The sequence below is a fragment of the Amblyomma maculatum genome, chromosome 10 (genome assembly GCF_055883805.1).
Source record: "Amblyomma maculatum isolate TAMU_Amacu chromosome 10, ASM5588380v1, whole genome shotgun sequence".
NCBI lineage: Eukaryota > Metazoa > Arthropoda > Arachnida > Ixodida > Ixodidae > Amblyomma > Amblyomma maculatum.
This window is the reverse complement of record NC_139353.1, coordinates 120,349,918-120,356,017: the sequence shown is the minus strand read 5'-3', so window position 1 is coordinate 120,356,017 and position 6,100 is coordinate 120,349,918.

Here is a 6,100-nt window from a genome sequence, read left to right as displayed (position 1 = left end):
CCCTCCCACGCCCTCTCCACTCCCTCCTGCTTGGGGTCGCAGTGGAAGCCGGACTAGGAGGATCAGTGCGTCGCCATACTACCCAATTATGAAGGCTTGCATATTGTGAGTTTACAGCTGGGCTGCTTTTTTGACAGTACTTTAGCGCAGTTAGCAGGAAGCAGAGAAACTATGCGGAAATTGGACTCAGGGCGGGGCATCTGCTAAGCTGTTAAAAATGCGATGCGTTATAAGTAAAAGTGGAGTGGACAATGGAAGTGCAAAACAAAAAGAATGAGAGTAGAAAACTAGCCACGCGTTTCCCTATAAAAATGTTGGGCTTTCTCTTGCATAATCAACCAGACCGGCATTATGTTGAAGCCATGCCTCAATAGAGCATGGCAAATAATGAGCCTTTGCCATTTCAACATAGTGACTACTATTATGTCGACTTAGTGCCTTTGCCGCGAGTCCTAAAATATCTGTCGAGATTGCTCAGCAATGCGTCACCTGGCGCCCTTTTGTCCGAGTGGTAAGAGCGGAACAAGGGCATCGTTATATGCAGACAGCCATAAGATAATGGAGTGACAATCCTGACAGGCTGCCTGTTGAAAGTTCGAAGAGGGTAAAGCTATTCGCAACTTTTTCGGGCGATAGAGGAGAATATTTTTCCAGGTACTGGGTGTGCATTCACGTGACACATGAGTGTTCATAAGCTACGCGCGCCTCGTGAAGTTTCTTTTTTTTTCCTTTTTCCTTGAGAAATGTGGGCTGCTCAGTAAAAAGTCGCGGGAATGTAGAGTGAGCGCTATTCGCAATGTTTTGCTTTGATTATTTTCCTTCCGGTGGTTTGTTGGGGTGGCTGCTATGCGAAGCGACGCAGCTAGGGACTCGGAGTCGTGAATCTGCTTCGCAGTGCTCTACAGGGATTGTGTGTTTATTTTCCTGATCGTAATGAAAACGGGCAAGAATATTGATCGTATGCGCGGCTGCAAATATATTTGCACACGCACGCGCGCCTACGCACATGCAGTTTTGTAGTTTACGCGCAGACATTAATGAACAGGTTGCTTGGCTTATAGACAGACAATTTTCCGTCAGTGTAGTTGTTCTGCACACGGGCCGTGACTCCCTCCACTGTCCCTCTGACCGGCGCAGTCCATACCTCTCTGATATACTTCATCTAACAAGATGCTTGCAGCACTAGGAAAGGCAGGGGAGCGCTGGACCATTCAAAATCATGCTCAATATAATAGGTAACTGTGCCTCTAAGTGCTTTCTGCCACTGCGCACAATAATAGATAATTGTGCTCTTACTGTCGCCCCACAAATTTGGGCTATGAGAGGCGCATATGAGCACAATTACCAATTGTAGTTCGCATGACCCTAATTGGAAAAGGTACTCCCTACCTTCGACAGTGCTGCAAACAGCATGTGGGGCGAAATGGATATGTTCGATTCAGAACTGTTCTCGGCGCCAGTTCTCGGCGCTGGTGCCAGTCAGGTGCCTGCGAGGTGCAGGTCTAGTTCTGTGGTTCAGGTGCAGCGCGTCAGCAGTGCCACACATTGCTGGTGGGGAATTTTGAACCTAGCCTTGTCGTCTGCTCGCTTGTTCCAGTTGGCAACAAACTGTACGTTCTCGCGGTGTGGATATATTTGTGCCTCGTGAGGACGACATCGTCGTTGAAGATATTTTTAAGGAATTTCTGTAGTCTTCCGACAGTGAGGACGAGGAACTCGAACGCAGTGCTTTCCCTCGCAGCAACACAGTTATTACATCGTGGTTCAGACCGAGACTGATAGAGTAATTCGTACAGACCGCAAATAATCAAGTTCCCGTACAACTGAAGCGTTGCTGCTAGATATTTCAGCTTTGAACTTAGAAGGCTATTCAGGTTGCCACAAGAAACTTTAGAGGAACTCGCCATTTTCATGGAAAATTACGCTGGATCCGTCGACGATGGTAAAATAAAATAAAAATGTCCCTGTGCGGACCATCGATGCTTACAGGCACCTTATCGGCCGCGCGCGTCGTCTGGTAGCGCCTTCAACACGTGCACCACTCTTCTGCACTTCCTCCACGGACGGTGCCGCGGTTCTTTGCTACAGAGCGGCATCAGGGCTGTACCAAAGCCAATCGCGGACGAAAGCCAAAAGTTTTCATTCAGTACGTCAACGACTTCTTTTGCATCACAAAAACAATCAGAAATTGAAAACTTTCTTGCGCACCTGAACGTGGTTGAGCCCTCTATCCAGTTCACTTTGGAACGGGAAAAGGACAATCAGTCAGCATTCCTTGACGTCCTAACTTCAAGACAAGGGGTAGACCTAAACTTCAGTGTGTAAAGGAAGCCCACTCATACCGGCCGTTACTTAAATTTCAATTCAAACCACCCCGCTGCGCACAAGGCCTCCGTCGTCTCCTCTCTTCTGAGGAGAGCTGAGTTCCGCGGCGGAGAGAAAAGCTGAAGAGGCCACCGTTTTCGCTGATCTGAAGAAGGATGGCTACACACGCGCCTTTATTCAACGTCAAGTCAAGTCATCTTTATTTTTCAACATCGCAGAGTTGTTAGGGGCGTAGCCAAAAAGACTAACAAAGATAGGCTTGACGAAAGGCTACGCCCCCATGAAAACACTTAACTTTGGTGCGACAGAAAGCAGTACAAATATACATTTCTCTGTTTTATTATTATTATTTTTTTACAGAAACAGCAACTCGGCATAGCGACACTTCCAAATAAGGCTGAAACAAGGACATACACGCAAAACAAAAGGCATTTTTATAAAAATACAGTTTCAGTAAGTTCATAAGGAGTATGGAATCTGCATAGTGTAATCAATCTATTGTGTTTAACAGAAGTGGCAAGCTGAAATTAATGCTTTGTCGTCCGTAATTTGTTCGGGTTTGCGGAAGGATGAAATTATTTTAGTACGTGTGTGATACTTATTAGTTTTGCGCTTAAGCCTGTACATTTCTCTGAAGAAAAGAACTGGATTTATTGTTGCAGTCCTGTAGCGACTTAATAAGGTTTGCTTGTATTGCTGCGGGAGAGGAATTATATTCAGTTTGTGAGAAATCGGCGCCGTAGGTGCGTCTCTGGAAACGTTGACGATTATTCTAAGGGCACATTTTTGCAGTTTGAATAGCTTGGTGATATTATAAAATGTGATGGTTCGCCAAACCAAACCGCAGTAACCCATAACGGAAGAGAATAGGGACTGAAATATAATTTTTTTAACAGAGTGTGGTAAAAAATACCGGAGCCTTGACAGAATACCTACTGCCTTAGCTGGTTTGTTTATCGTGGCATCTATTTGTGTATTCCATGATAATTGTTCATTGAAATATACTCCAAGGCTTTTTAAGTCCGAGACGAGTTCGATTTCAGCTGACCCTAGCCACAGTGAGAAGCCCGAGAAGTCAACGATCCTGTTTCTCGGCCGGAAAAGGACAGCTTTTGTTTTGTTTTTTAGTATTTATTTCTCAGGAATTAATGGTTGTCCGTTCGTGAAGTGAACGCAAACACCTATTTACTTGCCCAAACAGGTCATATACATCTGTTGATTTAAAGAAAAGGCTTGTGTCGTCAGCGTACATTATAAATGTGCATTTGTTATCTATACTGGTAATGTCATTTATGTATAGGTTAAATAAGAGTGGACCCAATATACTGCCTTGAGAGACGCCATTTCGCACGGCCTGTATGTCAGAAAAGTGATTGTCAATTTTAACTTGCTGGCTACGGAAGGTTAAGTAAGATCGGATCAATTGGAGAAAAACTCCCCGAAAATTGTATGTCTAGCTTGCCTAATAAAGTCTCATAATTGATCCGATCACAGGCTTTTGAAAAATCTAGAAATATGCCCAGGATAAGCGGTCTGTTTTCAAATGATTCTAGTATTAACTCTGTACAATAAGGGCGCTCTGTGTTGACCGACCCTTTCGAAAACCATGCTGGCATGCACTTATCAAATTATGTTTTCCATTAAACCCAGCAATACGCTGAAACATAACCTTTTCCAGACATTTTGAAAAGACGGGAAGAATCGATATCGGACGATAGTTTGAGAGGTCATTTCTGTCACCACTTTTAAATATAATAGAAACTATAGCCACTTGCATTCGCTTTGGGAATACTCCTTTTTCTAGGCAGGTATTGAATATGTGCTCCAAAACTTTGCTGATAATGTCAATGACGTATTTAAAGTGTTGTACCTGGAAACCATCTATATCACGGGACCGGCTGTTGCGAAGGGTTGTAAAGTGACTTTCAATTCTTGTTTATCTGTCGGTGACAGAAATGCAGTATGAGGGTTGCGAAATTTTAAAAACTCCGCAGAGCGGCGATCATGAGCGCTGTTCACAAGTGTAACAAAGTAATCGTTAAAGCGATTAGCCAACTGCTTTCCAGATAATGTTCGGTCGCCAATCATGATCAAGCGTCTATAGCTGCCTTTGAGGGTTTAGGATGTTATTAATTTCCTTCCAGACAAGGTCACTTCGTTTTACTGTATTGTAGTTGAACAGTTTATTCATGTAGTTCTTTGTTTGGCTAAGGAACAAAGTTGCCTGATTTCTAGATGCTTTAAAAGCTACGAAGTAGTCGGAAATTCTAGAAGAAAGAAATTGGTTGTATAGCTCGTTTTTCCTTTTTATCATTTTAAGACAGTCTCTGTTTTCCAAGGTTTGCGAGCTTTTCTTGGTTTTTTGAAAGTTGCCTCGGGAAAGCCCTCTATATACATATTTTTTTATTATTTTAATGAAAAGATCGTACGCATCATCTGGGTCCCTAATTTTGTACACGCACTTCCAGGACACTTCCTTGAGTTTGGCTCTGAAAAGTTCTCAGGTTTTATGCTTCCCGCCGTCGAGCTATCAGGACAATACGGTCGGTCAGCACGGAAACAACAAAGCGCCCTCGCATTGTGCTCCCATACGTGGCGGGCCAACGCTAATAGAACTAAGATCAGTTGCCAAACTCTCCGGGTTCTCCATGCTGCTGAAGCGGCGCGTCAATTTTAACGCGAGGTGGCGCCGCCGTCGAAACAGGCTCTATCTAGCCGCTGCTTGGCCGCTGTCGAATCACAATCAAACTAATCAAACGCTGCGGGCCCGGCAGTTCCGCGTAGCATGTAGCATTCGGGAATGTTAAATTACTTGGTGTCCTAAATGCCGTACGTATCGTTAATTACTCACAGTCACCAATCAAGTATGAACCGTGTGTGGCGAGCATGCTGCAAAACTTTACTGCAGCAACTCGAGCGATACAGGTGAGCGCTGCTCAGGCAACGCTACCGTTGTTTTTTTGTTTTAGGGAAGTTGTTTTGCTAGTTTCTTCCCCGAAGTGGCATGTGAGAAACGTGCAATAATGTTAGAGATATGATCATTGCAAGGTTCATCGTCAGTTCGAAGTATGTTTCTGCAGTTTCTGCTCAACCGCATGCATGTGCATATGTTTAACAAAAAAAAAAATTACCAGCGCTTTTTCAGCAAAGAGCCGCATTGTCTGTGGTGCAGTTTAACGGAATAAGCGAATTTTGCGCATTGCATTCATTTCGTCAATAAGCATGCATGTGACTTTTAGCCGAGCGCCGCGCGCAATCTGTGCCGGGAAAAGAGCGAACTTCTGCTTCTTGAGTTGTCGGTTTCTTCCTTCCAGTAAGAGAAGAGAGCTTACACAGGAGATTAGACAGGATAGGATAGGATAGGATAGGATAGGAAATACGTTAGTTTCTCTAGGAGGGTCTTGTGCTAGTAGCAGAAGAGTTCCATCTTCCGCCTTCTCACAGGGTCGGTGCCCCTATTCCAGGGCTCCGCTGAGCTTCGCTGCTCGCTGGGCGTGCTGGATTAGACCTAGTTGGCAATCCAAATCGCCGCTGGAGAGCCGGCTCTCCCACTGTTCCGCACTCGGGTCTTTACGAAAGCTGTCGTTATTTCTGCATTGCCACGTGATGTGGTATAACGAAGGTGTGCTACCACACCATGGGCAGGTACGTGTCCCGATATTGTGACGGGTAAATTTTGCTTAGGATATGCAGGTTAGGGAATGTTCCTGTCTGCAGTCTTCGCCAGTACACTGCCTCTTGTTGTTTTAGATCCCGATGAAGCGGCGGATAGCGG